Source organism: Triticum urartu, chromosome 2 (genome assembly GCF_003073215.2).
Source record: "Triticum urartu cultivar G1812 chromosome 2, Tu2.1, whole genome shotgun sequence".
Classification (NCBI taxonomy): Eukaryota; Viridiplantae; Streptophyta; class Magnoliopsida; order Poales; family Poaceae; genus Triticum; species Triticum urartu.
The window spans coordinates 205,300,317-205,312,217 of NC_053023.1; positions in this window are offsets into that span (position 1 = coordinate 205,300,317).

The window sequence follows — 11,901 nt, forward strand, 5'->3', positions numbered from 1 at the left end:
GAAAGAATGGAGACCCCTGCATAAGGGATTCCGATATGAGTATATGTGGGAAAGAATGGAGTCGTTGACAGATGCAATTTTGAACTCATGGGAGGAGAGAGGGACAGCTGTGAACCTATCTGATATATCACAGAAAATTGCAGGTCTGCAACGCTCCCTAAACACTTGGGCAAAAAACAACTTCGGCTCAATTATAAAACAGACTGCTTCGCTCAGGAAGCAATTGGAGAGCCTGTGGAAGAAACAAGCGTCGGCTGCCAGAGACAGGGAGATTAAGGCTGTATCTAGGAACTTGGACGAGGTGTTGCACCGGGAGGAGATGATGTGGAGCCAGCGATCTAGAGCGTTATGGCTGAGAGAAGGAGATAAAAATACAAAGTACTTCCAACGGAAAGCCTCATGGAGACGGAAAAAGAATACAATCAGTAAGTTAAAAAATGAGGATGGTGTTTGGGTGGAGGAAATGGACAAGTTACATGAAATGACCACAAGCTTCTTCAAACAATTGTACACTAAAGAAGAAGGAGTCGATCCTAAGGTAATAGTGGACTGCCTGAATGAAAGAGTTACTGCAGAGATGAATGCGTTGTTGGTTAAGGATTTCACGGAAAAGGAAATCAGCGACGCACTCTTCCAAATTGGCCCTTCAAAAGCTCCGGGGCCCGACGGCTTTCCAGCAAGGTTTTTCCAGAGGAATTGGAGTACTGTCAAGAGGGACGTGGTGAATGCTGTTCTGAAATTTTTCCAGGAGGGTATCATGCCGGAGGGGATTAATGACACGGTAATCGTACTCATCCCGAAGAAGAATAATCCAGAGCACCTGAAAGACTACAGACCAATAAGTCTGTGCAACGTGATATATAAAGTGATCTCCAAGTGCATGGTGAATCGCTTGAGACCCCTTCTGGATGATCTGATTTCTGAGACTCAGAGTGCCTTTATCCCCGGCCGCCTGATCGCAGACAACGCCACGATTGCTTTCGAGTGCTTCTACAAAATCCAGCATTCCAAACAGCCAGCTAATACGCACTGTGCTTTCAAGTTGGATTTGGCAAAGGCATATGATAGAGTCGATTGGGGATTTATGGAAGAGTCTCTCCTGAAGCTTGGGTTTGAGCAAAAATGGGTTGGCTGGGTGATGAGCTGTGTAAAATCCGTGAGATACACAGTCAAATACAATGGGGAGCTCCTCGAGCCTTTCATCCCCTCGATAGGGCTTCGGCAGGGTGACCCGTTGAGCCCATATCTCTTCCTTTTTGTGGCTGAAGGACTAGCATGCCTGCTGGACAAGGAGATTCGTCAAGGAAAAATCACCCCCTGAAGATTGCCAGAGGCAGTCCCGGGATATCCAACCTGCTGTTTGCCGACGACAGCTTACTCTTCTTCAAGGCGTGCAAAGAGGAGGCAGAGTGCATCATGCAAATACTTGCCAATTTTCAGAAAGGTTCAGGCCAACTACTGAGTTATAGCAAGTGTTCATTTCTCTTCAGTGAGCTGTGTCCAGAGGCGACCCAACAAGTTGTCATGACGGAGTTGCAGATCACGTCCTGTACATTTGAGAGCAAGTATTTAGGGCTCCCCACGCCAAAAGGACGCATGAAGGATTCTTTGTTTCAGCCTATCATGGAAAGATTTATAAAGAGATGTTCAGACTGGTCAGAAAGATTCATGTCTCATGCAGCTAAGGAGGTCCTAGTGAAATCGGTCCTGCAAGCCCTTCCCACATATTGCATGGGGGTCTTCAAGATGACACAAGGTTTCTGTGATAAGTATGAAAGACTAATCCGGGATTTTTGGTGGGGCGAGGAAAAGGGCCATAGGAAAGTTCACTGGATGTCTTGGGAGCAAATGACTAGACCAAAGAGAGGAGGGGGTATTGGTTTTAGAGACATGAAGCTGTTCAACCTAGCTCTGCTCGCCAGGCAAGCATGGAGATTGATTCAGAGGCCAGACAGTTTATGCGCACGCATTCTAAAGTCAAAATACTACCCGCACGGGGAGCTAATAGACACGGTTTTTGCATCGGAAGCCTCCCATGTTTGGCGTGGAATTGAGTATGGACTCGAACTGCTCAAGGCCGGTCTTGTGTGGAGAATCGGGAACGGGAGGAAGGTAAATATTCAGAGAGACAATTGGATCCCACGTAAAGAGGGCCTCAAACCAGCAAGCTTCATCCGCCGGTCTAGGCTCAGATGGGTAAACCAGTTGCTAAGGGCTGACGGTACTGGGTGGGACACGGAGAAGGTGCACCAACTGTTCTACCACTTTGACGCGGAGGCTATATGCAGTATAAGGCTTCCTAGTACTGAAACTGAGGACACCCTCGCTTGGCACTTTGAAAAATCCGGCGTTTTCACAGTTCGAAGTGCGTACAGGTTAGCGGTCTCCCTCCAAAATCAGTCCAAAAACCCAGCCTCGAGCTCTACGAATGACGCCGACGACCGAAGCATTTGGGACATCATATGGAAAGCGAAAGTTCCTGAGAAAATTAAGATCTTCGGCTGGAGAGTTGCCACGAACACCCTGCCCACAAAGAAGAATAAATGGAAACATACTCTTGAAGTGGACAGTGTGTGTAAGATTTGTGGTACTGAAGAGGAAGATGAATTTCATGTTGTAGTTTCATGCACTAAAAGTAAGGCTCTGAGGCATGAGATGAGAGAAATCTAGAACTTCCGTAGTGAATCCCAGTTCAGACACACTGGGGTGGATTGGTTACAGAACCTCCTCATCCCTTGCAACCCAGAGACAAGAGTTAAGATACTGCTACTACTATGGCGTTGTTGGTTTCTCAGGGATGACTGCACGCACAACGCAGGGAAGGAGTCTGTCAGCCGGTCGGCCCATTTCTTGGAGCAGTACGAGGAGGAGCTGAAGTGTAGCGACGCTATTTTGGAAACTGACACAAATATCAAACAGAAGAAGCTACGGGCAGGGCATGCTTTGGACAGGAGAATACCCATGGATTTTCTATCAGGGGCGACAGGCTTGCAGTTTGAGACCTCCCAGGGCCATACAGCAAATCAGTGGTGTCCCCCAGTGGCCGGAACTGTCAAACTGAACTCAGATGCTGCTTTTCTAGTCGATAGTGGGATATCGCAAGTGGGCGCTGTCGCGCGGGATCATGAGGGGCTCGTCGTTGTCTCTCTGTCCAAAGGAATTGGATGTTGCTCTGCAGTGGAGGAAGCCGAAGCGAAGGCCTTACTTGCTGGCCTGCAGGCCCTGTCACCTCTGTACAGGGGGCCAATCATTGTTGAAACTGACTGCATTTTCGTTGTGAATGAGCTTCAACCGGGCGCCAGCAACAGTTCTTCCTGGCATTCAGTTTTCTCCGACATCAAAAAGGAACTCCAGAGGTTCAGCGTATCCCAGGTCATACATGCTAGCCGATGTCAAAACAAGCTAGCCCATGCTCTCGCTGCGCGTGCAAGAAGGCTGGAAGACATGCAGAGAGGGGCGGCAATCTCGGACGATCTGAATGCAGTGTTATCTGCCGACTATGTGTTGGCTTAAGAGTAACGTGGTTACTCTTGCTCCTCAAAAAAAAAAAAGAGCACAACATTTTTTGAGATTAGTCACTACTCGGTCCCTTTTGTTTTTCATTTAGTTTTAACAAACAGTTACCAGCAAGCTACTCGCTGGCACGATATCATCTTTTACCATGTTTCAATGAACTTCATACACTCAAATGCATTTAACAAAAAATATAAAGCATTAGGTACGAACATCCGCTGATTCACCAAGGAATAATATCGTCTTCTACTTCCACATATGAATAACTAATAAAATGCCTTAATTATGCTCAGTACAACCAATGCAACACCATCTTCCGTGTGTGCGTGCGTTCGTGATGATGTTGTGCGATCTGCGCGTGTGTGTGAGTGGTGGGCTGGCTGTGCGACGTGCCGACGCCTGCGCGGGATGCCGGCGGCGGCGGTAGTCATGGGCGGCTGCGTGTGGCTCGTCCTGCTGTGTGCACTCGTGTGAGATTGGAGGCTTGGATCGATCGTCACCGTACCTTGTATCATGTATACTCACTCGATGTGGTTGACTCGGCTGACTGGTCCAGGAAGTGCAGCATAAGAGTAACTCTAGCAAAACCCGCAAAACAGGCAAACCCGCAAAATTCCAACGAGTATGCTGGCTTGGCTCATTTTTTCAGTCAGAACAGAGCCCGCATACTCACTCGGCCCACAAACCGCACGCCCTCATCGCTATAACTGCGGTTCCGCAACTCGTTTGCGGGTCCAAACCCTATCCCTCGCCGCCGCCGAGCCACGCGATTTTCCTTCCCCCTCTCCACATTTCTCGCCGCCGGTGACCACCCGCCCCGCCTCCAGCCATCATGTGGAGCCGAATGTGGAGCTCCGGACGCGGCTCCGGTAGCAGATCCGGTGGCGGAAGGGACCCGGAGCGCGAGCGGCGCGTCCGGTCCGACTGCACGCGGAAGCGCAGGGCCCGGAAATGGACCAACCGCAGCCTGTCGCCGCCGGCGAGTTTCCAGCGGAGCGAGACGGCGGAGTACGACCGCCGGCGCGCGTCCTTCTTCTCCGCGAGGTCCTCGTACGCTGGGAGCTCCTCCTCCTCCGGCGCGGGCCTTCTCCCCGTGAAAAGGGAGTGGTCGAAGGACGAGGAGGAGCCGGAGGAGCCGGACACGTTCGCCTTCGTCCCCGTGAAGGAGGAGCCCACTCCGCTCGGCCGCTGCGGAGTCATAGGGACGGAAGACTACGTCGCCGATGTCGACGCCGTTGCGTCCGCCATCGCCGAGCGGAGCGTGCACGAGGAGGCGGAGCGCCAGCGCCACGCAGAGGAGCTCGAAGCCCTACAGTGGCGGGAGGCGGTCGCTACCAACCTCGCCGCCAAGGAGAAGGCCGAGGAGTGGCGCTGCACCCGCGCGGAGCAGGCGGCGAAGTACGTCAACCTGTGCAGCTCCGGCGAGGAGGATTGAGCGTCCGGCTCCTCCACAGCGTCGTCCATTTGCCGCGACCTCGCCGCCGTCAGATCCGACCCCTCTAGTACTAGTTTAACGTAGTATGTAGTATAACTATGTTGGTGAACGTAGTAATTTCAAAAAAGAGTCTACGCACACGCGAGATCATGGTGATGCATAGCAATGAGAGGGGAGAGTGTCGTCCACGTACCCTCGTAGACCGTTAAGCGGAAGCGTTATGACAATGCGGTTGATGTAGTCGTACGTCTTCATGATCGACCGATCCTCAGTACCGAACGTACGGCACCTCCGCGTTCAGCACACGTTCAGCTCGGTGACATCCCGCGAACTCACGATCCAGTAGAGCTCGTGGAAGAGTTTCGTCAGCACGATGGCGTGGTGACAATGTTGATGAAGCTACCGTCACAGGGCTTCGCCTAAGCACCGCTATGATATAACCAAGGTGGATTATGGTGGAAGGAGGCACCACACATGGCTAAGAGATCAAGAGATCAATTGTTGTGTCTATGGGTGCCCATGCCCCCGTATATAAAGGAGCTAGGGGGAGGAGGCCGGCCAAGGAGGAGGGCGCGCCAAGGGGGGAGTCCTACTCCCACCGGGAGTAGGACTCCCTCTTTTCCTAGTTGGAGTAGGAGAGGAAAAGGAAGGGAGAGAAGAGAGAAGGAAAGGGGGGCGCCGCCCCCCTCCTTGTCCAATTCAGACTAGAGGGGGAGGGGGCGCGCGACTGCCCTTGGCCGCCCCTTTGAAAGATCATGGATGTCGCTTAGAGGGGGGTGAATAGGCGTTTTAAAATAATTACGGTATAGGCTTGAACAAATGCGGAATAAACCTAGCGGTTAATTTGTCAAGCACAAAACCTAAAACAACTAGGCTCACCTATGTGCACCAACAACTTAAGCTAAGCAAGATAAGCAACTATGTGATAGCAAGATATATGACAAAGAACAATATGGCTATTACAAAGTAAAGTGCATAAGTAAAGGGCTCGGGTAAGAGATAACTGAGGCATGCGGAGACGACGATGTATCCCGAAGTTCACACCCTTGCGGATGCTAATCTCCATTTGGAGAGGTGTGGAGGCACAATGCTCTCCAAGAAGCCACTAGGGCCACCGTAATCTCCTCACGCCCTCGCACAATGCAAGATGCCGTGATTCCACTAAGGGACCCTTGAGGGAGGTCACCGAACCCGTACAAATGGCAACCCTTGGGGGCGGTCACCGAACACGTACACTTTGGCAACCCTTGGGGCGGTCAACGGTACCCGTCAAATTGCTCGGGGCGATCTCCACAACCTAATTGGAGACCCCGACGCTTGCCCGGAGATTTACACCATAATGATTGAGCTCCGAACACCACCAAGGTTGGGGTTAACTCCCCAACGACACCATGAAGGTTCACCACAATGGAATACGGCTTCGAGGTGACCTCAACTGTCTAGGGTGCCCAAGCACCCAAGAGGAACAAGCTCAAGGGTACCAAGCACCCAAGAGTAATAAGCTTCTCAACTTGTAACTTCCACGTATCACCGTGGAGAAATCAAACTGATGCACCAAATGCAATGGCAAGGGCACACAGAGTGCCCAAGTCCTTCTCTCCCAAATCCCACCGAAGCAACAAATGCTAGGGAGGAAAATGAGAGGAAGAACGAAGAAGAGAACACGAAGAACTTCAAGATCTAGATCCAAGGGGTTCCCCTCACATAGAGGAGAAAGTGATTGGTGGAAATGTGGATCTAGATATCCTCTCTCTTTTCCCTCAAAAACTAGCAAGAATCCATGGAGGGATTGAGAGTTAGCAAGCTCGAAGAAGGTCAACAATGGGGGAAGAACACGAGCTCAAAGGATAAGGTTGAATGGGGAAGAAGACCCCCTTTTATAGGAGCTCCTGAATCCAACCATTATGTGCTCAGTCCGCGCACGAGCGGTACTACCGCTCAGGGGAGCGGTAGTACCGCCTGGGCGGTAGAACACGGAGAGCGGAGCGAAACAGAGTGCGAGGCGGAGCCATATGAGCGGCAGTACCGCTGGAGCCAGCGGTACTACCGTTGGCCGAAGCGGTACTGCCGCTTGGCCCAGCGGTACTACCGCTGGGACCGCGCACATCGCCTACCACGAGCACAGGGAGAAGGAACAGGGAGGAGGGCCATTGAGCGGCACTAGGGGCGGTGGTAGCCGCAGTACTACCGCACATGAGCGGTACTGCCGCTCCTACTGCCGCTGAACCCGACACGAGAAAACAACGCCTCGAGTTGAGGCGGTACCAGTGCGGAACCGGAGCCGTACTACCGCTTATGGCCATGGGCGGTACTACCGCTGTGGGACAGCGGTACTACCGTTTGTGGCGATAAACGGTACTGCCACTCCGGCCCAGCGGTACTACCGCTGGCACCATCCTTATGCCACTTCCACGAAAGCAAGTACTCCATGGAAAACCAGAACTGCCATAACGTTTGCATATGAGCTCCGAATTTAGCAAACTCAAGATTGTTGGAAACAAGACGACGAGTAGCATGCATCAAAACAGCGACTGGCTATAGTAAGAAGAGGCAGGGGAGGTATGCCTAACAAATAGAGGAGTGAAACCTCCAACCGAGAAGAACCGGCAAAACCTTCAACATCGAAAACATCATAGAAGATGCAAGTGAACTCCGTTTTCGATGAACTCGAGCTTGTCACCAAGATGACCATAAGCTCCAAAACTTACAAAGAGAAGAACCAAACAAGAACCAATAAAGATGATGCAAGGATGCAAAGTTTTGAGCTCTCTACGAACGATACGTTCAAGTTACTCATCGAGAGCCCCCCTTGATAGTACGGCAATCGATCCTATAACACGGTCTCCCAACCACCACTATGAGACCGGTAAAGTAGAAAACCTATCAAGGGCAAACCTTTGTCTTGCACATAGTCCACTTGAGCTAGATGATGACGATCTTGACTTCCTCAAGTTGGACCACCTTTCTTGATTGTGTTGGCTCGATGAAGACTAGTTGATTGCTCCCCCATACTCCACTATGGGTGAGCCACTCTTCGGCACATCTTCATAAATCCATTGTTACCATAATGGACGGCAAGCTTCAAGTATTTGATCTCTTCGTGATGCTCCACTTGAACTTGCACATCGCAACCTAACCCCACAAAGAACTCTCACGAAGACCATGGGTTAGTACACAAAGCGAAATTGACAATGCTTACCATACCATGGGATCACTTGATCCCTCTCGGTACATCTTTTGCGCTTTGTGAGTTGATCAACTTGATTCATTCTTGACTTAATCTTGATCAACCTTGAATCTTTCCAATTCTCTTCATTTGGATGATGTTTTGAAGGTAGACATGAATGATCACACAATCTTCTTCTTCAAGACATGCTTGCAATAAGCTCAACACTCACATGACCAATCTTTGGATAATTCCTTGAATAGCACCTTGGTCGACGCAAACTCTCCTTGAAACCAACGCATGTACTCCAAGAAAAGCCTATGGACAAAACCTTCAAATATAACTCAAGGTAACCATTAGTCCATAGAGATTGTCATCAATTACCAAAACCAAACATGGGGGCACTGCATGTTCTTTCACCCTCCTCTTCTCCCACTAAGGCCCATTAGGCCCAATATACTCCCCGGGGGTTCCGGTAACCCCCCGGTACTCTGGTAAATGTTCGAAACCTCCCGAAACCTTTCCGGTATCCGAACATAGTCATCCAATATATCGATCTTTACGTCTCGACCATTTCGAGACTCCTCGTCATGTCCATGATCATATCTGGGGCTCTGAACTACCTTTGGTACATCAAAACACAAAAACTCATAATACCGATCGTCACAGAACTTTAAGCGTGCGGACCCTACGGTTTCGAGAACTATGTAGACATGACCGAGACACGTCTCTGGTCAATAACCAATAGCGGAACCTGGATGCTCATATTGGTTTCTACATATTCTACAAAGATCTTTATCGGTTAAACCGCATAACAACATGTGTTGTTCCCTTTGTCATCGACATGTTACTTGCCCGAGATTCGATCGTCGGTATCTCAATACCTAGTTCAATCTCGTTACCGGCAAGTCTCTTTACTCGTTCCGTAATGCAACATCCCGCAACTAACTCATTAGCCATATTGCTTGCAAGGCTTATAGTGATGTGCATTACCGAGAGGGCCCAGAGATACCTCTCCGACAATCGGAGTGACAAATCCTATTCTTGATCTATGCCAACTCCACGAACACCATCGGAGACACTTGTAGAGCACCTTTATAATCACCCAGTTATGTTGTGACGTTTGGTAGCACACAAAGTGTTCCTCCGGTATTCGGGAGTTGCATAATTTCATAGTCATAGGAACATGTATAAGTCATGAAGAAAGCAATAGCAATAAACTTAAACGATCAAGTGCTAAGCTAACGAAATGGGTCAAGTCAATCACATCATTCTCCTAATGATGTGATCCCGTTGATCAAATAACAACTCATGTCTATGGCTAGGAAACTTAACCATCTTTGATCAATGAGCTAGTCAAGTAGAGGCATACTAGTGACACTATGTTTGTCTATGTATTCACACATGTATTATGTTTCCGGTTAATACAATTTTAGCATGAATAATACACATTTATCCTGAAATAAGGAAATAAATAATAACTTTATTATTGCCTCTAGGGCATATTTCCTTCAAACTATGCTTGTAGTTTGTTGATCATGTGATGAACTATGTAGTATGTGATGAACTATGTTTGTGCAATTTCTCCTGCGAAAGTGTTTTTTCAAATTATGCAGGTTTAGATATGGGTTCTATTCGGCCGCGCTAGTTTTTGACACGCAAACGCGTTTTGCGGGTCAAATTTTTGCGGGGTCTGCTAGAGTTGCTCTAAGTATAGAAAAAACATCAGAAATCCTGGGCGGGCCATGGCCTGGTTTGGCCCCAAGCAAGCTCTGCCCTTGAGGGTGTGTTTGGCAGGGTGCATGAGGGCAAAAATTTTCAATCTGACCAACTTTCTCTTGTTTGATAGCTTGCATGGGCCTACCTATACCTGGCCATGGGCCGGGCCGGGCTTGGGCCGGGCCTAAAAAGCCCATGGCGGAAAAATGAGGCCCGGGCCCTCCAAGGCCCTTGGGCCTACTTTTCAAGCCCAAGCCCGGCCCATCTGGTAAAAGGCCCTAAAAAGCCCTTAGGGCTTAGGGCTGTGGGCCGGACCTCTTCCTTAAAATGCCAATATGCCAAGCCCAAGCCCGTCCAGGCCCTGCTGGTGGACTCAAAACTCAGGCCCAAGCCCGGCCCACGGGCAAGCCCATCGAGCCTAGGCCCTGGATTTTAGGGTCGGGCCTGGGTGGGTCGACAGGGTCGGGCCGGAGATGGCCAGGACTAGGCTCACCTGAGCTATGCCCATCTGATGCATAAAAGGGTCCTCACCATGCCCAGGGTGCATGGAGGCAGTCATGCTGGCCCTGACCCTCGTCCCGACCCACCAGACCACGTCCAGATATGTTTAATTTTTTTAAAAATGTTCATAATTTTGAAATTTGTTTAAATTTTCAAAAAAGTTCAGAATTTCAAAATTTGTTTAAATTTTCAAAAAAAATCAAAATTTTAGAATTTGTTTAAATTTTTGAAAAAGTTTAGAATTTCAAAATTGTTTAACTTTTCAAAAAAAATCCAGAATTTCAAATTTTGTTTAAATTTTCAAAAAATGTTTAGAATTTCAAAAAATATTAAAAAATGTTCAGAGTTCTAAAAAAGTTTAAATTTTCAAAAAAATGTTCAGAATTTCAAATTTTTTTTAAAAAATTATAAAATATTCAAATTTTGATCAAATTTTCAAAAAATCAAGAATTTCAAATATATTCAAAATCTTTAAAAAAATGTTCAGAATTTCAAATTTTTAAAAGAATGTTCAGCATGTATATGCAGGCTGCCAAACAGACTCTCAACTCAACATGTTTCGACGCGTAGATCACTGGCAAATAAGGGCAACTGCATGGACTCAGCATGTCTACATTCAGCATGGATGAGAGAAGAACAACTAGGCTAGGTCCATACATGCTACCAAACACACCCGGAATGTATGAGACCTTTGTATGCCAGAACTTAGCATCTCCCTGGCTTCATTTCTGTGCGTTCGGTCATCGAGTTAGTTGCTTAATAAACTTTATTTTGTTGTTTGGGTATTTCAAAGTGCCTTTTTTATCCAAGAACCGAGCCCAGATGGTATTCCAAACCACTCTTCTTTGTCTTTCGCTTATCTAAGATACAATCTATAAAAGAAATTATCTACGATATGCATCGGTAATTGTGAGCCCATTCAGAGAGATATTTTCAAAGATCACCTCAGACCGGTTGTACACGTAGGTGCCCTGCTAGCATGGCAGAGAAGGTGAGTTTGAGTCTTCCCCGAAGAAGAATGCAGGCTGTGCTGGTGGCTGAAGCTCCATGTCCTCCCTGTTCAACATGAAAATGATGGATGGGATGTCAGGCCTGTCGTCAGGGTCTGCTTGGACGCACAGCAACCCAATGTGGATACATCTTAGCGCCTGGATTCGGGGGTGTCCTTCGAGTGATTCATCAATCATCTGTGATATCATCCCTTTTCTCCAACAAGTCCATACCTGTTCCCATCAGTTTGTTACTACTTGAAACTTGTCGGAAAAAATTATGTTTCATCCATGATAATAAGGTTTCCAGCTTGCTGCGATATACAGATCCGCTTACATCACTTAGGAGATTCACCGTGTCCGTCTCGCAATCATCGGAGCCGCAGTTCCTCCTCTTGGTTACAATTTCAAGCACCAAGACACCAAAGCTGAAAATATCGATCTTTGGCGACATGTTTCCATGTATTGCATACTCTAGCGCCATATACCCATTGCAGATGATTATCAGTTAGGCATAGAAGCAAACATCTTGACATCTGCAATATACTAAAAAACTTTTGTGTGAAGTTGCTTACCAT